Genomic DNA, 23,498 nt, shown 5'->3' with positions numbered 1-23,498 from the left:
CCAGGACTTTTATTTTTTGAGATGTTATGGAATAATAATATTAACTAAACAGTGTAATAGTAAAGAAGACAGTACATGCCGCTTTTTACCACTTTCACTAATTTCAATGCAAGCATCCTGAACTAAGCCACTCTCATCTTTGACATGAACAACTACAATAGCTTTCTACAAAATGCAAATCAGGCCATATCTGTTCTCCAATATAAAAATCTTTCAATTGTTTTCCATGTAGCATGAATTTAAAGGGCATGTACATTTCATATTCTCTCTGAATTACTTTCTTACTCCTTCTTTCCTCTGCTAACTCTGGCTGCCTTCTTTACCTCTATAATAACCCACATGCCTGAGCCTTTGATGCTTTTGCACCATTTCTCCTCCCCATTTTTGATGCTATTCTCTCATCGAGCTGCACATCTATCTGCTTCACTAGCTTCAGATCTCTCTGAAAAATATCACTAGGGGACTTTCTGCATCAGAATGCATAAAATAACACACACATATACATACCCACAAGTACAACCATAAGCCAAACTCAAATACACATGCATTGATTACACACCCATCACACAAAAACACATACACACACAATAGTCACACAGCAGACAAAAACACATACACACACCTCACACTATTCCTTGGTTATGTTTTCTCTACCTAAATCTTTTAATCAACAGATTATACATGTGTTTGTGTGTGTTTATGTAGGTAATATGCTTATTGTCTATTGCTCTCCAAGGCAAGTACTGAATTTTGCCAAATATTTAAGAAAGAACTAAAACTAATTCTTCATGGTGTTAATTAAGAGTCCTTATCTTGGTTGCTATTTTGTCTAGTCAAGCCTAGAAAATGCTAACCTAAACCAAAGGACAAAAGACTTGGATTACAAATTAGATATTAAAAAGCAATTTTAGATAGAGGGAGAAAGAAAGATAAGGAAGAACTAAGTTGGATACAGGGAAATGTAAGAGAAGGCATGAAGAAATTTCAGAGACAGCTTTGTTGAGAATATGTTAATATGATTATTTGATTGGAAAATGTGAAGTAAGTCAATGTTAAAGCCATCCACCAGGCATGAAGCTTGAGTTCAGGAAGTGAGATTGAGAATAAGAATTACAAAGATAAGCACAGTTTAAAATTGATTATTTTCTTATACTACTGAAAAATTGCAATTTACATATTAATAATACTACCAAACTTTTCTAGCATACATGACCATAAAGTGAATTTTTCCTTAATATTCTGAGGTCTGAATGTTGACCTTTTACTTTTGCCCAAATTCCTTTCTAAGAGGCCTGGTGAGTCAAACCTGTTGATGATAAAATTTCACTAAACAAATTTTGTTAACCCAATATAATATCGTTTACTTCCCAATCTGATTCTAGTATAACATCACACGAGAGATAGAACACCCTTATCTTAACTCAACCATCTCAGCAGATTCCTATTTAACTAAAGCATTCCTTTCCACTAACTCCAGGTGTTTAGACAAAGCTTAATTCTTTCAACCAATTGTCAACTAAAGAATTCCTAAAACCTACCTATGGCTTGTAAGCTCCCATTCTAGATATCCCGTCTTTTCAGGCTGAAGCAATGTATACATGCAGTACATGTATTGATTTATTATTTTGCCTGTAATTCCTGTCCCCATGAATGTATAAAACCAAATTGTAATTTGGTCACCTTAGGTAAGCTTCCTGAAGACCTCTTGAGAACATGTCGCCCAGGCTGTGGTCACACACAATTTGCTAATAATAAACCTCTTTAAATTACTTTAGAGTTTGGACTTTTCTGTCGACAATGGCATGACAAATGTTTGAGTTGTATGCTACTATTTTGATTTTAGAATTTAAAAAGACACTAAACTGGGCATGAGTCCCTATGAGAGACATTAAATCAAAACAGTTTTCCATGCAAAAGTGGCTAGTTCATCTCACAACTCAAATAATCACATAGGTGAAACCATTTTATGTTGGTATGCAGCAAAATCATTTTATGTGTACTTTCCTTTCCAGCAAAAGGAAATGAAAAAGATATATAACCAAAGTCTATGACTTAATAAAATTAATAATTTTTCCACTTAGTCAAGAGTACTCTTAAGAGAAACCAGAATTTTGCTGTACTAAAAATGTGTGGGGGTAAAAAATATAATGATTAATGCGTTGAAATATACACTTAGATAGAACAAATAAGACACATTGATTGATAGATCAGTAGGGTGACTATAGTTAATATAAATCAATTGCACATTTCAAAATAGCTAGAAGAGAATAGTTTGAATAATTCTAGCATAAGGAAAAGATAAATATTAAAGGTGATGGTGATGACACCCCAATTATCCTGATTTTATTACATAAAGTATCAAATTACCACATGTAACCCCAAAATATGTATGTCTAATATATATCAATAAAAACTAAAAAAATAAGTTTTGAAAAAAAAAAGAATACTGTGATTTCTGGTGTCTTTCATGCCACCGTCTCAATTTATACTTGTGTCTCAGTAGTTTGAGCCATGATTATTTTTGCAAAATCAGCACAATTGTCTAAACAGTTAAAAAAGAAAATAAGATCTTAGTATCATTTTGATATTAGCTTTTATCTCATAGATCTCAGAGACTCCCAGGATGCTGTAGAAAATATCTTGAGAATCACTGCCTTAGGCAACTACTAAAGGCAATTCCATGGGGTCAAAGTTCTTTTTTTCCTTTTCTTTTTTCTTTCTATTTCACTGCAAAGTAAAATCAAATTCTTATAAGTCTGTGATAGCAGGAATTCTTAGCCCAGTCCTCTAAACATTTTACTTTCTCTTTGAAACCTAGGCTATATCCCTAGAAGCTCCTTTAAAGTCTTAGATATCTTTAGGGACAATTACATGTTTTCCTAAAAAGTTACTGAAAAAACTTGTTCCTATAGTAAATTGGAGTCAAAGATGTCTTCTTTTTTCTTCTTTTCCTTCTAATTTTTTTCTACTAGAAAATAAGTTCAAGAATTAGTATATTCTATACATATATAGTGATATTAATGACACTGACATGTACATATTTCCTAGCACAAAAAGAAAATTACAGATTTAAATCTCAAGAACCATCACAGATAGGATATTAATATGATTTGTATGGGATAGAGGGGTACAATTATAAAGTAGTTTAAGTCATCTATTGCTGCAATAAACCCTTTGGCTGCAGAGGGGTAAGCACGAACTATTGGAAAAGTAAGAGCAAAATGTCCTCAAATTTTGTTCAAAAAATAAGATGGCATAATACTCAATCCTCCCCCCCTCAAAAAAGTACATGTTTTCCTCTTCTTTGGATAAGTTAGTAAACTAGGAAAAGTAATAAAATATAGAACTACATGTTTTCTCTACTGCTCTACTTACACGGTGGAACTTTAAAAAGAAAGTTTTAGATTATTGTTCTTTCCTAGAGATTGCTGATGTTGCTTATAAATCGGGAGGGTACAATTATGCTCTGTTTAGTGACCTTTCCGAACTATTTTGCAAGAATTATATTCCTTGTCTGTGTGGTTACTGAAGACCCTGTTCTACATTTTTATGATCATCCAGTGATCTGACAGAGATTTCCCTGAATTCCTGAATCCAATAAAAAAAGAGAGGGAGGGAAAATATATATATCCTGTCTCTTTAAGTTTTCTCTGCAGGTGCTGCCCGGGAAGAAGGCTCCTCAGCCCCAGGAGGCAGAAACAATGGTCAACCCATGAAGTGATCCCTTGGTTCATAAAAAGAACCAGACAGATCATAACACACAACCTCAATTCTTGGAGGCCAGATTCTCACTGCCCAACATGGCACCAGAGAGTTATATTAGGCATGTTGTTCACTATTCCTGCAGCTCTGTACCATGGGAATGGAGGGGAGGAGATGGCATCTATTATGCAAAACACCAAATTCACCAAAATTTACCATTCTTTTTCTTCATTAGCACTCTCCTCAATGCTGTAAAGTGTTCAGCTAGACTCCAGAGTCCTGTAATAGTTGATTCTCAGGGTCTTGCCATCTCAGTAGCATTTTTTTTTCCTTGCAGAGTGATTCCTGGAACTGTCTACTTGGCATCTTCCATGATGTCACTTTCACAATGCAAATATAATTTTAATGACATACCTAGCTCTTGTTTTGTTATAATTCAATGGTCTTTATTACTATTTTCTATAGGTAATTCAATAAAATATTTTGTTTTTACTTTCGCTATTTATAGTATTTTATATCTAAAATTTTCAGTACTAAAAAATATTTATTGATACTGTTATTTTCCTTCATTTCCTAGCCATAGTTTTACAGGGCATTTTTCATCTAAGCTATTATTCATAAAAAAAGACAAAACAATATTATGTATCTTAATTCTCAGGATATTGAAATAAAGTTATCTATGTCCATTCACAGTTGATTATAATATTTAACTGCACTATCAATAGTCTTATCCTTGAAAAACTTACAACATTGCTGTAAGAACAAATTAATTGTTTATTAAAAGGAATATAGAAAATTTTATTTGGCTTGTAATAATTTTCATTTTGTACTATTAGGAAATAAATTCCTGGAAAAAGACTTAGAAAAATAATTCCCTTATATAGAGTTTTCCCAAATATATCTAATCAAGAAAATTAAATTTTACCCCCAGAAACTGTCTTCAAGAAAATATTATAATGTCATGTTGTTAAATTACCTAGAATAATAAATTACATTTATCTCAAAATTCAGAATTATATGATAAATGACCACGTAACAAATTTGGCAGTCAAGTGAACAATGAAAAAAATTAGAAAAATCAATTATTTTATAGATTGCAGTGATCAGCAATACTTCTTTAAAATACTTCTTTTAAAACTATTTTAAAGTTAGGAGCACATTCATTGCAAATTGGACTAAGTTCAATCTTACTTTTGAGGTTGACAGCATTAGCACTTGAGTTTCTAGTAGAAATACTTTTTACAAAGAATAAAAGTATTCCCTCTATGGGAGATTTTTAGTTCTCTACAAATACATTCCTAAATTTTAAAAACAAAGAAGTCAATAGTTTTCCATTAGTTTTATTTTTAAACTGTTTCTTATTAAAGTTATTGAAATGTAAACTACATTTCATAAAAGTTAACAATCATTAATTACGCAATGATTTCAGGGTAATCTATGTAAAACAATCTGAGATTTTAGCTTAGGAGCATGTCTGTATGGGGCTTTGCATACAGTTTATCCAACATAGATAAACTAAAATTTATTTCAAATTAGATAGCAAAATGAATAGTAAAACAGTACCATTTGCACTAACTTCACCTCCAGTATACAATGGAAACATAAATGTCAACAGTAAGCTCAACGCATATCCCAAACAACACATGCTATTTTTTCCCCATTATATTCTCAATGTAGTCTGCCCTATCCAAATATAGAGATGTTGGAGATACTAAATTGTAATAGAGACTTCTAACATACTTAACTTTTTAATTAAAATTAATGTAAACTTCATGTCCACTTTGTTAACAAAATAAACTTAACATTCGGCTGACTATACTCTATTTTGGAAAGATTGCAAATTACCACTCTCTAAAACCATTTGAGCAAATAAAAAATATTTATTTTCTTACTCAACAAAATAAAAATCAAAACAAAAACACCTGTTGCCTCTTATCCTAGGACACTGAAATACAGTTCCCATTCATATTTAAGAGCAGATCCCTGTGATTAATTAATGGTTGCAATTAAACTTAAGGAGAAATACAGATATTACCTGAAGAATAATCCTTGAACTTCATCTCTCAGAGGCCTAGAGATACTTTCAAAACTGTTTTTGTGTGATAAAATATAAATAGTGACAGAGTAAGATAAGTTAAAATACCTATGTACAGTATAACATTCTGAATATACAAGTGAATGAAGAAAAGAAAGCATGTAGAAAAAAATCTAAGAGTAAAAATATAAATTAAGTTATTAGTAAAGGTAGTCACATTTGAACACTGAAAATTGTTACAAAGTTATCAATTAAAATTACACTTATAGTATACTTACCCACCAATAAGTATTCACTAGTTCCATACTATATGCTTAACACTGAAGGAGCTATTATAAAGAAGAGAAATATAATTCCTAGTTACAGAAAGAAAATATCTCATAATTTAGACTGAGCAAATAGAAATGAGTAAACAGATCTGTAATAGATAAATGTAATATATGTTGATATGAAATTTGACTCCTATATGTATACATTAATTTAAAAATGTATATTTGTATTTTTCATAAATAATTTTAATTTGTTAATTTAGAAAAAAGAGAGACAAAAATGACATTTACTAGGAAATCCAATTCCGGCTAAAATACAGAATGTTACAAGGTATTATTGCTTCAACCCTAGCAATAAGAAACATTTAAATTAGCTACAAAGTCACTGACTTTTTTAGAATTCAGAGAAAGATGAGAATGAAAAGAAAAATAAAGATAATAAATTTTATCAAGACATAAGCACCTCATAGGAGAAAATACTCATCCCTGTTACAGTGTCAATAAAAATACAAAACCACTCCTTGTCAGATCTACCAATCCCTCTACTGGACACATATCCAAGAGAGATGAAATCAATATGTTGAAGAGATATTTGCACTCCCGTGTTCATTGCAGCACTATTCACAACAGCTAAGACATGGAATCAACCTAAGTGTCCATCAAGAGCTGATTAGATAAACTCTGGCATATATACACAATGGAGTATAATTCAGCCAATTTTTTAAAAAAGAAAATCCTCTCATTTGTGACAACATGAATGAGCCTGTAGAACATTATGTTAAGTGAAATAAAACAGTCCCAGAAAAACAAATACTGCATGATCTCATTTATACATAGAATCTAAAATAGTTGAACTCGTAGAGGTAGAGAGAAGAATGGTGATTACTAGGGCATGGGAGAGAAGGTTTGGGGAAATGTTGATTAAAGACTACAAATTTTCTGTTAGACAGAAGGAATAATTTCAAAAGATCTAGTTTCCAACATGGTGACTATAACTAATAACAATGTATTGTCTTTTTTTTTTAATTTTTTATTTTTTCATATTATGGGGGTACAAATAGTGTTAGGGTACATATATTGCCCCTGCCATTTCTCCTCACGTCCTCCTCCCCTTACCAAAACATCAAGCATGTCCTACTCTCAGGTGGTACGCATCACACCTATTTTGTAAGTGTAAATTCTTCCCCTCCTCCCCCTTCCCATTTGCCCACCATCCGATAAAAGTTTGTTTGTTTGTTTGTTCCCTTTTTTTGACCTTTGGGTTACATTGTATATCTTAGCCTTTCCCTTGGAAGGTTTAGATGTATTCCCTCTCCCCCTCCCCACTATGCTCACCACAACTCTAAGATGTATATTGTCTTCTTGAAACTCACTGAAAGAGTAGATTTTAAGTGTTCTCACCACAAAAAGTAAGTATGTGTAGTAATGCCTATGCCTAATTAGCTTGATTGTGTAATTCTGCTATGTATACATATATGAAAACATCATGTTGTACACAATAAATATATACTGTTTAAATGTTAATTAAAATCAATTAATTAATTAAATGTATAAAAAAAGACAAAACCACCATTCATGACCACAGAGAGAAAATAGCAAAATGTTTGGTGAACACTTAAGGGCAACATACAGATTGAATTGATGGAATAATAATTCTAAGAACCTCTAGAGTGAGTCTGAACTCACTTGCCAACTCTTTCCCCTTGGTCTTCAACAAGTGCTTGAGTGAGGCTGAGACAAGAGCAAAAGGTTTCAAAAAGTGCTCCCTGCAGGATGCAGTGCCTACCTCAGCAAAGGATGGGGATAGTGGAAGAGAGAAGAGAGTTGGTTAATCCCATTCACTGAATGCAGGGCAGTAGCACTCTAGAAGCTAGGAGAGGGACAGCAGTGAAGATAGATCTACGGAGTGCACATACTAGGGGATGGGCTGGAGAACAAAGACAATTCACTAGTAGTAGAAAAAGCTGGCACATGGGCTATAAAGAAAGGCTCAGAAGCCTGGGAAATTGGCTATAAAACTTAAATAATTTTGCAAAGTCTCCCTGAAGGAAAAGTCTTCATCGCAGTTTTAAAATAGTTGAGGCCAGTAGTAACTGAAAATAACTAAAGCTGCAACAAATCTCATAACCAATTTAAGTAAGAATTATGTTTACCGTGTTCCTCATACTATTTGGTTGACAGAAGAGTATGCTGTTTGCGGGGCTAAATGTTATTTATTTGTACTTTTAATGTGCCTTTAAATAAATGTGTGGTATATAGTCAAAAATTATAAGGCGCAATCACAAGCAAGTAAATTGAGTCCCTGTAAAACAGGAAAAATTCAATAGAAAAAACATAAAGATGGTCCAGTTGATGGAGTTTTCAAACAGGAAACTGAATATAATTCTAACAAATATATTAAAATATGAAGTGACACATGAAAAAATAAATGGCACACATGAAAAAATGATAAATTGCAGCAAAAAATGACATGTAGAAAAAGTAAATTCTAAAATTGAAAAAGAACAATATCAGAGATGAATTATTCCCTCAACAGGTTTAAGAAAGGATTAGATTCAACAAGGAAAATAACCAATAATCTTGAGAACATGTTGCTAGAATTATCCAAACAAAAGGACAAAATGATGGCAGAGGTAGGGATAGAAATGCCTATATTTTTCACTCCAGATCTAACAAATAACAACACAAAATTTAAAAGATTTTTGTTTTTTAATAGTTCTCCTTGAGGAAACATGCCTCAAAAAAAGTTCATTTTCACATAACTACACTTAAAACCTAGATTAAAGAGCATTTTTGCTTAAAACTATGAACTCATTAGTGTTATATTCTTCAACAAAGAATTCTGCTTTCCTTTCATCATGGAAGTTTCATTAATGTTTATTTTCTTTATGTTCTTATTGATCGATATAAGATGCCTAATGCTGCTAAATAATTTCTTTAGAAAAATGTGTTCCCATTATTTTGAGAAATCACATTTAATATCACAATATCATATATCCCATTTTACTTGTTCATAATAATTTTAATGATAACATGTTAGTTTATCCCTACTTTTTTTTTTTTTGTTTCAGCTGAACCAGTTGCGTTTATTACCTATTGCAGAAAAGGCGAATGCATGCCATAGGTAACTGTTAGGCAACAGTTTTCCAATCTAGCACTCTTTTTACTGCATCCTGTTGAAAAGACAGTATTTGGAAGGATACAATTCAGATGTATCATGTTTTTTAAGGAACTCATCATACTACACTTGAATACAATGAATAATGATGAGAAAGTCACTACTGAAAAGAAAGCAAGACAAAGAAAAACCAAAAATAAAAAGAAATTTTGAGTAGAGCTGACTTCTATACAGCAGCCTCCAAGGGTTAAAATAGAAAGTTCCCAATAATTCTTATGCTTTTATCCATGGCTTATTTCTTAGATCTATGAAGTCTATTATCATGTTCTGTTTATATATAAAATAAATTATAATAGTAATTGGTAATAAAAACCTAATGAAGAGTTGGCTCATTATATGTTTTTCAAGAAATATCTGAATAATGTAATCTAATTATTTCCTTTCTGAAACTTCATCATATTTTAGAGGAAGGGAAAAGTAATTCATTTTTCCCCTGACAAGTTACTGTAAGACAGAGGTTTTCTCGTGATTTATCTAAAGTTATCTGTGAAGTGACAGATTAGTGAAATATTATTCAAACAAATTTCTCTCATGCTTATAAAACTTTACTGCTGATAGTGTATAAAATCTCGCATAGACTTAAATGTCATCTATATTTTGATATCAATAGAAAATGTCAATTCTGTAGGAAAAGTCTAATATTGAAAGACATTTCAAAGCTCTCATTAAAATATGGAATCCCCATTTAGTGAATTAAAAATTGACTCTTATAATTGTATAAAAATGTAATTAAGTTATGAATACAGCGATATCAAAGTATTACATTCATTGTCCAACTACCCTATGCCCAGTGGGATTCGTTCTCTTCACCCTTGTAAGGAATATAGTCAAGTGTGGAAATATATACTTCTCTGTGATTAATTATTTAATGTCTAGAAATTCTCTTTCATAAAATAAACCTCCTCTTTGTGGTGTAAAATTGTGAAATCCAAAGAAAATCATGCCAAGATTTTTTACAGAGGTACACCATTGAAAAATATTTTGGATGGTTTAATTTTAAACCAACCTTCAACACTGTATAATAGCTTTTCTATTTTTCTTTTAAACTCTCCTTCTTGTCCTTCATTTCATTTTTCTGTAGTTATATTTTACTTGGTTTTGCTGTAGTATTTTTAAAATGTCTTGTGGTATACAGAATTTAAAGTATTTTGAATGTGAGAAAATAACCTCTTAATATATGCTACCGTTAATTCAGTGCCCCACTATATTCTAGACACTATTCAGCTGTTTTACATAAATTAAATATTTTTATACAACAAATATGTTCCTGATTAATAATGATAGTCTCACTTTATAGGTAAAAAAATCTAGTTTAAAGAATTTGAGCACATTGTAAATGGTATGGCACTATTGAGAGACAGAATCAGAATTTGAATCTAGTCCTATGTGATTCTAAAGTTCAAAAAAGCTCTGTATTTACTCTGTATTTTGAGAAAAAAAAACTGTTTTAAAAATGATTAATAGAAAAATAATGGAGTTTTTTCACTGGCTATATTACTCAAAGGAATAGTCCATGGATACAATGCTGATATCAATAAAGTGACACCACTGCCACCTCCATCAAGCTCCTCAGAGTGAAATCAGCAGGTGTCTCTTGTCACCACTACTAAGCTCCTTCAATTTTTAGAAATTCTTAGATGATAGTACTTACTAATGACCTTATTGCATGCTGGATTAGTTTCTAAAACACTTCACTTTAAATAAGCCAAATCTTTTTTTTAATTAATTCTTGATTGTTTACAAAAAGCTTATTTAAAAGATAAATAAAATACTGAACACCAAATTACGAATAATGAAAAGAGACTGATGCAAGATGTTTCACTAACCTTTCTTCCATAAAGTTACCCTGAAAAGGTCTGTGAGATGGAAACTGTTTATATGAGGATTATTGGAGAAGGCTCTCAAGAATAGCACTTCCAGAGAAATGAGTAAAGGAGGCTTGGGAAGGAGGAGAAGGGCTTCAGTGCAGTTGCTACAAGTACTCAATCAAAACACAGGGTAGTTCAGAATTTGCAGTGGCCCTTCAGAAAGATTCCATATTGACTGAAGTGGTTTAGGCCTTTCTGACATCAAATTTACTGATCATCTGTTATGGAGTACAACCTGAGAACATAGAAATCTTGGCGAGGCAATTTTCTTTGGCTGAGGGCAATTGGTGTGAACAATCAACATCCAAAACTCCAGGAAGCTAGAAAACGAGTGCCTCATTCTTAAGAGATTTGCACAGTGTCCGACAGTAACCATTACATATATTCTTAAAAGTATGTAAGAACTCTCCAGTGTCCATTAGAGGAAAAGAGACAGACAAGTGTCATAAAACTTCATAAATTTGAAACCTATATGAAAAATATTTGGAAATAGGTATAAACAGATATATGAAATCTAATTATATCAAAATGTGCCTGTTTATAGCCTGCAAGATAACAGTAGCTAATGTGAAAAGAAGAGACTTTGGAAGTTCTGTTTACCAAGACTTGTTTCATGTCACTGTCTAATATATACCCTATGGTCCAGGCACACAAAATAATTTGCAAACTTCAAAAGACAATCCAAATTAAGGAATGCCTCTTGTCTCCTTTCAAAACTGGTTAATTTCCACTCAAATGGAATTTATTTTGTGAAGTTTTCCAGATTCCTTCAGGTAGAGATACATAAGGTTTTCTTGACCATGTTATTGCCTTCCATAAGCACACATACTATCTTGTAGCTTCATGTTACTTTTCACCTTGTAAATTACATAAGACTGGCATGTATATTTTCTTCAGTAGATTATTGCAAAATCTATTAACTGTTTTTAGAAGAAAATATGCCAAGTAGTCACATTAATAAGACTTTCTTAGCATAATTTATGCCATTAAACTATATATTCATTTAAATCATTCATTTTTATTAATGCTATGCATTTTTTTTTTTTTTTTTGAGACAGAGTCTCACTTTGTTGTCCAGGCTAGAGTGAGTGCCGTGGCGTCAGCCTAGCTCACAGCAACCTCAAACTCCTGGGCTCAAGCGATCCTCCTGCCTCACCCTCCCAAGTAGCTGGGACTACAGGCATGCGCCACCATGCCCGGCTAATTTTATATATATATATCAGTTGGCCAATTAATTTCTTTCTATTTATAGTAGAGACGGGGTCTCGCTCTTGCTCAGGCTGGTTTTGAACTCCTGACCTTGAGCAATCCGCCCGCCTCGGCCTCCCAAGAGCTAGGATTACAGGCGTGAGCCACAGCGCCCGGCCAATGCTATGCATTTTTAAAGTTTAAAATAACTTATTAGCAGCCATAATATTTCACTAATTTTATACTGTTACTTTATATATAATAACTTATGATGTTCACATATAATGTAATATTAAAAGATATTTCACACCCTCTGGGGGATGGACATGCTTAAAGCTCTGACTCAAGGGGGGAGGGGAGACAAGGGCAATGTATGTATCCTTAAGGTTTGTCCCTCCATAATATTCTGAAATAATAAAAAAAGATATTTCTGACTACACAATTGTTAGGTATATCCTGACTTCTTAGAAAATTGCACATTGTAAGAATTCAAGCATGAAAAATTATGTCAAAGTGAAATATATATGTATCCAAAACTGTGAACTAGCAGTACATATAATTTAAGACAAAATGATCAAGTTTCTGAAGACATTTGAATATAGACAAGAAAGAATATTTAGGCAAAAGAAAGAAGAGGGATATTATCTTACTTTTTAAAATAAAATATAAATTTTGTTTTCTGTTTGCAACGATTTGAATGGTTTATGAATTTAGTGCACACTAATTTGTTCAAAAATTATTGACTACACATTTTCCAGGTCCTCTAATGGCTTACTAAAGTCAAATATGAGGAGAAGCTCACTTTACTTTTCAAAAACTTGGATGTGCAATGATTTGCAAGTTTGAAATCCCTTGCCATATTGAAGTTTTTATTGAACTTCACAAGCCTTGGATTGAATGATATACTAAAAAGAGCTTCACAGATTTGTCCTAAGTCACATGACTTAAAGATATTTGGAATGGAAATAAAGTACAAACTGCTCTCCTACTTGCTGCTTCATATACCTACGGAATTTTGGCTTTAAAGATAATTTCTGATCTTGAAGTCTGTATTATATTCTATATATCACCAACTTTATATCATATTAAAATTTGATTTACTGGTATTTGGATATTTTCACAGAAGTATCACACATATAAATAAAAGAATTTTCAAACAGATAAAAATATAGAACATTACTCTGAAGAGTCTTCTATGTAGTGCTGTATTTTATAACATTGTTTGATTAAAAGAATAAAGATAAAACTATATCTGAAGCAGTCAGTAATAAGACTTTCAGCCAAGGAGCAACCTACTTTTCACAATTTTGAATCTTAAATGATTTGGAGCTGTTATAAGTGATATTGCTTTGTAGATTCATTCTAGTTTAAAGCTAGAATTTACTGTTATGCCTACAAGCTACAAGTTTCACAGGATTCTTACATAGAAGTTATTCTTAAAGTGTCATGGGGAAATTGTACAAAAGATTATCTCTTGTGCCTTTGAGAAACACTGCTGTTTAACCTGCATGTGTCCAACATTAATAGTAATATAATAAGAACTAATAATCTGATTTTCATTTCTCCAACAATAGTTCAGAAATATAAACAATTGAGAAGTAGATCACAGACGCTTTATGGATGTTAAAAATATTACTCAAAAAAGAAACATATAACTTTATGCTTTTACATACATGATTTTTTTCAAAGATCACTTGCTCTAATATTAGTTAAGATTTTAGCTAGCATGGTTATTTGATTTGTTTGAACACAGTATACTTGATTTTTTTTTTCATTAGAAGTTATTATCAGAACAGGTAACACCAAAAAGGCAGAATAAAGTTATTTTCACTATTTCAGAAAGAGGAAAATGGTTTCAATTTGTAGGTTGTAAAGTAAAAACCAAAAATCAAAAACAAATGAATAAAAAATAAACTCTGTGCACCTCCTTAGAACCAATGAGTATTACTCCATATTCGTAACTCCATGACTCATGTTTATATTTGCTGATATGACCTTGGATCATCATAAAAAAGCAAGTCATGTTTAATTTATTTTATTGAGGAAAAAAGAGCTCTCTCCAATTTTTAAAAATGTGTGATTAAACTATTTTACGTGGTATTTTATAAATTTTTGTCAAGAAAACATTCAGTCATCTGTTAATATTCCTTTTGCAAAACATTTCACTTTGTTATAATCTTAAGTAATTAGTATATTTTATTCTTTAACCTGACATCTGTACAATGCATATTTTTAGTACTATGATGAGAAACAATGGTCTTCTATACATTTTCTGAATTGTATTTTTGCTTGAATTTTAAGCACTACACTAAAAAGTAAGTATACTCACATAATCGACTTGCTGCAGTTTTCTATGGCAGTGGTAATGATAGTATCTGGAACCTCCACATAATGTGAATTCAAAATGTGACTCTCCACCTTTCTCCTAAATGAAGCTCATGACAAGCACCTGGGATGTCCTTGTTACTAAGACCATTGAGTATGAATGATGTCCTTTGTTACTTTTCCAAATTCTTATGCAATACTACATTTTAGTGAGAGCAAATAGCCACATATTTATGTGATTTCCTTTAACTTAATAAACAAATGTAGGTACAATTAATATGTTACTGAGGCAGGAAAAACATGGCGGATGAGAAACACTGCCAGACAGAGTGTCTCTGCAGAAAAGATAGATTCTAGCAGAAATCAGAAGAAAGAAGCAAGAAGACGAGCCTACATCGGATGAGGGTCGGAAGGAGGAGTACCTGAGACCACGGGAGACTCCACGGGAGGAGGTCACGGAGGAAAACTGGAAACTGGGACCGCCGGAGCAGCCCGGAGACCAGCGGGAAGTATCGGCCGTTTCCCCTCCCCTGCATCCCGGACTGCTGGTGGGCTCCCCAGGGAGTGGAGAGACCTGCGGACACCAGCCCAGCGACAGCCACTGCCAGTGAGTGGTAACCCAGTGGCAGACGAGGCACCGGGCTCCCAACTCCCTCGGGGCACCTCCGTGTGCACAGACCCGAGCCGCGTGGCAGATGCCATATTGCCTCCTCCTCCTCTCCCCCGACCCTACCCACGGCTGCCCAAAGAGACAGAGAGACAATATAGCCACCAGCCAGAGGCACCTACAGGGAACGGGACCTTCCCTTTTGGGGCCCTACAGCTAACTAAGGGGAACTCAGACTGTGAGCTCCCTACCTGCCAGCCCTCCCAGGTGCTGCTGGCACGGTGATCCCAGGAGAAAGGGGCAGACTCTGAGGTTGAGAGACATAGATGCAGCTTGGACTCCTTGTGGGTGAATTGGGACCGGCACTGCTCTCCCTGGAGGGGATATAGTTTGAACTCTGGGACCCAGAGGTCAGACCTGCAGACCACATCCCGTGCACCCAGGCCTCGAATTGCCTGGGGCACAGAAGAGAGATTTGTGAACAGCCTACTGCGGTGTGTGTGCCTTCAGGGGCAGATCAGTGTCCTAGAGGGCAACCCTCCCCACAAAGGGAGGCCCTGCACCCAGCCCAGGTGGCGTTCCCGCGTAGGGAACCTCCCCGCAGGTAGCACATCCAGGGGAAGAGTGGTGGCCTATGGTCTGGCCTGCGGGCAGAGGCCCAGCAGTAGCTGCGGAGTTGGGGACGGTGGAAAGAAGCCAGGCCCACTCTAGACTGCGGGTCTCAGACAGCCCCATCCCCACATGCAGACTCTCTGACTGAGCCAGGCCATTCCAGCCCCGACCTGAAAGCTTTGCCTGGAAGCAGAGAACAGAACTTTGACCCCTGCTAATGACATTGGTGTTGCCTGAGGGCAGGCTTACCCAACCCAGCTCTGCCCAGACTCTCTCCTAGACTGGCCTTCACTGAAGGGGAGAAAAGGACACACCTGGAAGTCCCAGGGCCCCACTGACCACCTGAGGCACTAGAGTTCTCTCTACAGGAACAAGAGCTGATAACAGGGCATAAAAACAACAGCGACAACAGCGTAGCCTGTTCCTCCAAACAAGCGCCACCTACTGACAGGGAGAGCATCCTGCACACCCTTATCAGGACAGGGAGTAGACGAATTTCACCCACAGACACCACCTTCCGGCTCAGAAACTAAACAAGGCGTGTGAATACCCAAACAAAAACCTAAAGAAAAGAAACAACAACTGATCTATATGGGAAGAAATCAGCGAAGGAACTCAGGAAATATGAAGAACCAAACGGAAAATTCTCCCCCAAAGAGGAGCCCAAGCCCCCTAGAAACGGGCACCAACCAAAATCAGGCAACCAAAATGACAGAAGAGGAATTTCGTCTGTGGATCATAAGAACACTCACCGAACTGCAGCAACAACTCAATAACCAACACAAAGAAACCACAAAAAGTCTCCAGGATCTGGAAAAAGAAATGGACACAATGAAGAAAAGTTTAACCGAACTCCTGGAAATGAAGAATCAATTCAAGGAACTACAAAATACAGTGGAAAGTCTCAAGAACAGGGTAGATCAAACAGAAGAAAGAATCTCAGAGCTTGAAGATAACACCCTCCAATTAAATAAATCAGTCACAGAAATAGAGCAGAGAAACAAGAGAAAAGAGCAAAGCCTACAAGAGCTGTGGGATTATGTGAAGAAACCTAACGTGAGGGTCATACGGTTACCAGAAGGGGAAGAAGATGACACTCAAGGGTTGGACAAGCTGTTTGAAGATATAATAGAGGAAAATTTCCCAGGCCTTGCTCAAAATCTCGATATACAAGTTCAAGAAGCTCAGAGGACCCCTGGGAGATTCAATGCAAACAGGAAGATGCCACGACATGCAGTCATCAGACTGACGAAAGTATCAACTAAAGAGGCCCTTCTAAGAGCTGTAAGACTAAAGAAGCAAGTAACATACAAGGGAAAGCCAATTTGAATAACACCAGACTTCTCTAATGAGACTTTACAAGCAAGGAGAGACTGGGGCCCCATTTTCACTCTTTTGAAACAAAACAATGCCCAGCCTAGAATATTATTCCCTGCAAAACTAAGCTTCGTATATGAAGGAGAAATAAAAACATTCTCAGACAAGCAAAGGCTCAGAGAATTCACCAAGACAAGACCAGCCCTACAAGAAGTACTTAAAACAGCATTACACACAGAACATCATAATAATAACCCACGAATATAAAAACAACCAAAACCCAAAGATATTAAAGGCCAGATATTACAATGGCTCAAGACAGAAATCATAGCAACAACATCCAACCCAACAGAATGAACAGTAATCTACCTTACCTATCAGTTCTCTCAATAAATGTGAATGGCTTAAACTCTCCACTCAAGAGACATAGGCTGGCTGAATGGATAAGAAAATACAGGCCAAGTATATGCTATCTTCAGGAAACACATCTAACCTGCAAGGATGCATATAGACTAAAAATAAAAGGGTGGAGATCTATATTCCAAGCAAATAGAAGCCAAAAGAAGGCTGGTGTGGCAGTTCTAATTTCAGATGATTTAGTTTTTAAACCAACAAAAGTAATGAAAGACAAATAGGGTCATTATATAATGGTGAAGGGCACAGTCCAACAAGAAGAGATAACAATTTTAAATATATATGCACCCAACTTAGGTGCACCCAGATTCATAAAGCAAACCTTACTGGAGCTAAGCAAATGGATTAATAGCAACTCCATAATCACCAGAGATTTCAACACCCCACTGACGGCACAAGACAGATCCTCCAAACAGAAAATTAATAAAGAAATAATGGACTTAAACAAAACTCTAGAACAATTGGGTCTGACTGACATTTATAGAACATTCTACCCAAAATCCACTGAATATACGTTCTTCTCATCAGCACACGGGACATTCTCTAAGACTGACCATATCCTAGGACACAAAGTAAACCTCAAGAAATTTAAAAAAATAGAAATCATACCATGTACCTTCTCAGATCACAGTGGAATAAAAGTAGAAATCAACTGTAACAGAAACTCACATTTCTATGCAAAAAACGTGGACATTAAACAACCTCCTACTAAATGATTACTTCATAAATGAAGAAATCAAGATGGAAATAAAAAAATTCTATGAAGAAAATGACAATGGAGAGACAAGTTATCAACTCCTCTGGGACACAGCTAAAGCAGTTCTGAGAGGAAAGTTTATCTCCATAATTACCTATAACCAAAAGTCAAAAAGGTCACAAATAGACAATCTAATGAAACGACTCAAAGAGCTCGAAAAAGAAGAACAGACCAATAAATGGTGCAGGGCAAACTGGATATCCTGGGCCGGGTGCGGTGGCTCACGCCTGTAATCCTAGCACTCTGGGAGGCCGAGGCGGGCGGATTGCTCGTGGTCAGGAGTTCAAAACCACCCTGAGCAAGAGCGAGACCCCGTCTCTACTATAAATAGAAAGAAATTAATTGGCCAACTAATGTATATAGAAAAATGACCTGGGCATGGTGGCGCATGCCTGTATTCCCAGCTACTTGGGAGGCTGAGGCAGGAGGATTGCTTGAGCCCAGGAGTTTAAGGTTGCTGTGAGCTAGGCTGATGCCATGGCACTCACTCTAGCCTGGGCAACAAAGCAAGACTCTGTCTCAAAAAAAAAACAACAAAAAAAAACAACTGGATATCCATATGCATAAGAATGAAACTAGACCCTTGTCTCTCATCATATACAAAAATCAAATCAAAATGGATTCAACACTTAAATCTAAGATACGAAACCATGAACTACTAAAAGAAAACATTGGGAAAACATTTCAGGACATTGGTCCAGGCAAGGACTTCTTGGGTAATAACCCCCCAAAATAAAAAATAAAATATACTGATAGAAAAAAAAATATGTTACTGAAATATATGGCATTTTTGCAATTTTTTTCCAATACAACCCCAATACTTAACTTACCTTCATTGCCATGGTTCAATGCTTTAGCATCTTCTATTTTTTTGTAACTTGGTTTAGTTTTGTGGTTATATCACATTCTAATTCCCAAGAGATATTTTATGGTATATATTCCATTTGTATTTTTAACAATTTTATTTAATTTAGATAAATAACCTCAGCTGCCTATAGGGTATATTTTGTAAATACATTTGTAAATGAACACCTGTTCTCACCTATGGAATTTTACTTATTTTGGGAAAACTAAAAATAATGTTCAAAATACAGTAAGATTAATATTTATGAATTTCAATAAAAATATGAATCAGAAACATAGATGGGGAGAATTTTTATTATATACTAATATATTAGGATTTATAAGTTAAGTGTGAGGAGAAATCGAAGCTATCCTAGGACAGAACACTAAAATATTCAACATTTATGAGAGAACTGCATGAGAAGACACTTAGAAAATGAATTGTCAAACAACTAAGAGAAAACCAGGTGATTATAGAGTCATAGAAATCAAAAGACTTCAAGTAAAAGAATGTATAATCAAGACTGCTGGTGGTGACAAGTGGTCAAACAGGATAAGTCTGAATAATGTCGTTTTAGAGAAAATGACAAGGAATCTATCAACGTTTTGAAAAAGTTTATTATGGAGGATCAGTGGGCAAAGAGGTCAGATTATAGTGGGGCAAAGGCTGAGTTGAAGAGACAAAAAGCTAGCACTATGTATAGGCCCCTATGTTAGCCAGGATACAATTTATTTTCCCTTGGCGTTTTCTTTTCAAATAATATTTATTTCATATTACCATAATATATTGAGGGGTTTTAATGTTCTGTAAAGACAAAACCCTTTAATTCTTTCCACTGAGGCAGAGATTAAATTATAGTTCCCAAACTTTTACATTGTGATATTTGAGATTTCAAAAACACTTAAACTTTAAGACTTCTTAATCCTCTCCAATAACTTTCATTCTAGCTTGAAAATCGGCCAGTTCTTTTTCTGAGATCATGCCTTATTTGAATTATATTATTAAATGCAGCCTCCAGCATCTAACATATGATATCACTCTTTTCTCCTTTAGGAGTTCATTAGGTGCATGAACTGCATTCTGAATCAACAGTTGAAACAATGTTTTACTGCATCCTAATATGGAGAAACATCAATCCCTTTTCTGAAAATAATTCCTTCCAACCAGTATGCTGGTCTTTAAACAAAGGCTATATATTTTCTCATTTTTTGTAATGACACAATTTTATTCCTAGGAATCTATTTCTGCACCAGAAAGGGTAGGTTAAAAACACCCATATATATCAGTGGCTTAAAAGTAAAGCCTATCTTATGCTCATGGTAATAATGACTATACTATTTTCAGAGGTTTGACAAGAAAAGAAGAGACAAGAAAAGAAGAGATCAAGTGGAGATGACTGCCACCACTATGTTGAATAGAAATGGTGATAGAAGGCAACCTTGTCTGGTGCCAGTTCTAAGAGAGAATGCTTTCAATTTTTCCCTGTTCAGTATGATGGTGGGTGTGAGTTTGTCACAGATAGCTTTTATCATTTTAGGCAAGTCCCGCCTATGTGTATTTTGTTAAGCATTCTTATAAAGGGTGCCGAATTCTGTCAAATGCTTTGTCTGCATATATTGAGAAAATCATATGGTCTTTATTTTAAATTCTATTTGAATTACATTTATAGATTTCCATATGTTGAACCATCCCTGCATCTCTGGGATGAAGTTCATTTGGTCATGATGGATTATTTTTTTGATAAGCACCTGAATTCAGTTTGCTAAGATTTTGTTGAGAATTTTTGCATCTATATTCATAAAGGGATATTCATCTGCAGTTTTCTTTTTTGTTGTGTTATTTTCTGATTTTGGTATCAAGGTGATGTTTGCTTCATAAAACATGTTGGGGAGGATTCCTTCCTTCTCAGTGTTGTGGAATAATTTGTACTATTATAAGTGCAAGAAAGTTAAAAATAATTTAGTAAAAAAATATATATATAAGAAAGTCAAAATTTTTAATAGGTTAAACTTAGGTAATAGAGATTTTCCCCCTTGAATTAATTATTTTTCTCTAAAACTTATTCCCTTTCTCATTAATACCATCAACTGAATAACTAAAACTGGAAATATAGTTATGAATCTAGAGACTTTCATTTTGTTCAGTTCTGTGAATCCAATTCGTCACTAAGATCTAAGATTTAACATCTCTTTGATATGTCCATTTATATCCACCATGACAAATACCATACAGGGACAAGGTCTCACTATCTCCCAATTGGAAAATGGCAACATTAATTATTTCCCTATCAAACAGTAGCTATTTACACTAAATAAATGCTGAAATTAGTGAATTGATTTTTCTTCATATGACTCTCTGTTGAAGATAATATTTGAAGCATGACTAGAAGGAGGTGAAATATTAATATTTATATTAATACTATGGATTTGGGGGGACAAGATAATTCTAGCCAGAAGTAACAGCCAGTCAAATAAGTAGTGCTAAGGTGGAAATGCACCTGGCATACTGAAAGAACAGAGGAGAATTCAGTGTGTGACCGGAGTTGAGTAAGGAAGGGGAAGGATGGCAGGTGGCTAGGTCAGATGGCATGCCCCACAGTTTAAAGGCCCAATATGAAATTTACATTTACCACTTCTACTAACATTCTATTGCTTATCACTTATTTACCTGTTCATAAATCTATGCAAAAAAAAAAAGGCTCAAAAGAGGTTATTGTAGTCTTTATCTGAATGGCCATTTGCCAAGACAAAATGCTTTTGCTATTGATATAGCAATGAGAAGTCAGAGTCAAATAGAATTTTTACCACATTGCATGTGTAGTGTGTGTGTGTGTGTGTGTGTGTGTTTGAGAGAGAGAGAGACAGAGACAGAGACAGAGACAGTGACAAAATGAGATTTTATATGTTTAAGCTGAATTGCACTGCTTTCGTCGAAATAATGGAGGTGGGGGAATAATGCAAATTTATCTCTCAGTATCTGTTTGTAGGATTCACTACCTCAGTAATCTTGTAGGTTCCAAGCAGCTTAATACAGTAATTAGTATATCCATTTCCACAGAGGATACATTCTAAGACACCCAGTAAATGGCTGAAACTTCAGATAGTTCCAAACCCTATATATAGTATGTTTCTTCATACACACACACACACACACACACACATCTATATATAGCTATAATAAAGTTTAATAAATACAATTAGAGATTAACAAAAATAACTAATAATAAAATAGAACAATTATAACAATATGTCACCATCACTATTGTTGAATTTGGGGCCATTATTAAGTAAAATAAGGGTTAAATGAACACAAGCACTATGAGGCCCTGATAGTTTGATAACTGAGATGGCTACTAAGTGACTGAGAGCACGGAGCATCTGCCCTGTGAACACACTAGATAAAGAGATTTTGTGACGTTATTCAGAACAGTGTGCTATTTAAAACTCAAGCATTATTTATTTTTGGAATTTTCCATTTAACATTTTCAGGCTACAGTTGTCTGTGGGTAACTAAAACTACAGATAGTGAAACCACACATAAGAAGTGACTACTATATAACTCATTTATTAGAATATGTCATAATAGATAAAACTTTGATGAGAAACTAAACCAGAACATTTGACAATCACTTTAGAAAATTATATCTGCCACAAATTAATGGCATTGTAACTACTATATACTTTTATAAATAGCTATAAATGAAGTTGTATTTTTAAGGATAAGGATGTTTATTTATTATATTTATTTACTATTTACTTGTCATGAGTCAGGCTTCTTCATGATGATAAATTGAATGTGGCTTGTGTTCTAGGAAAAAGTCAATGGGATAAATTGAAGTGACTCACCAAGAGCATATAATAAAATCTTCAAATGGAGATTATGTTATATATAAAATTAACTGCTATAAAAGAGTAGAAAGAAACAGATGGTCATCAAGAAAACATAAAATTTAATAGTCAAGCCTGTTTCTGACTAGGAAATGGAATTTTAAGCTAAACTTCCTTCCATCAAAATGTAAAAATGTGGGTGAGGAATATAAGAATTTCTAGTTTGTGAAGCATATAAAGACATTTTTATTAATACATGCAAAAATTAAAAAGTGATTAATGATAATGGTATACATAATGCCATGCTGAGACCTTTCCTAAAATTTAAGAACTTATAAAAAAGAGAATTTGGAAAATCAACAAATAATATAACAACACACATATATTTATCAGATTATAATATCAGTTGAATCTGATGAAAATTATCTGAAGGTGACTTTTCAATCTAACAGAAATCTCCAACAAGGCTGAGTACAGGACAAAGAAATTTTCTATTAGATAAACCTGGATGATACATACTTCAAAAATTTAAAATGACTATATTTTAAAACTCTG

This window comes from Microcebus murinus, chromosome 13 (assembly GCF_040939455.1).
Source record: "Microcebus murinus isolate Inina chromosome 13, M.murinus_Inina_mat1.0, whole genome shotgun sequence".
NCBI lineage: Eukaryota > Metazoa > Chordata > Mammalia > Primates > Cheirogaleidae > Microcebus > Microcebus murinus.
The sequence above is the reverse complement of the archived record's forward strand: the minus strand, read 5'-3'. Positions refer to the sequence as shown.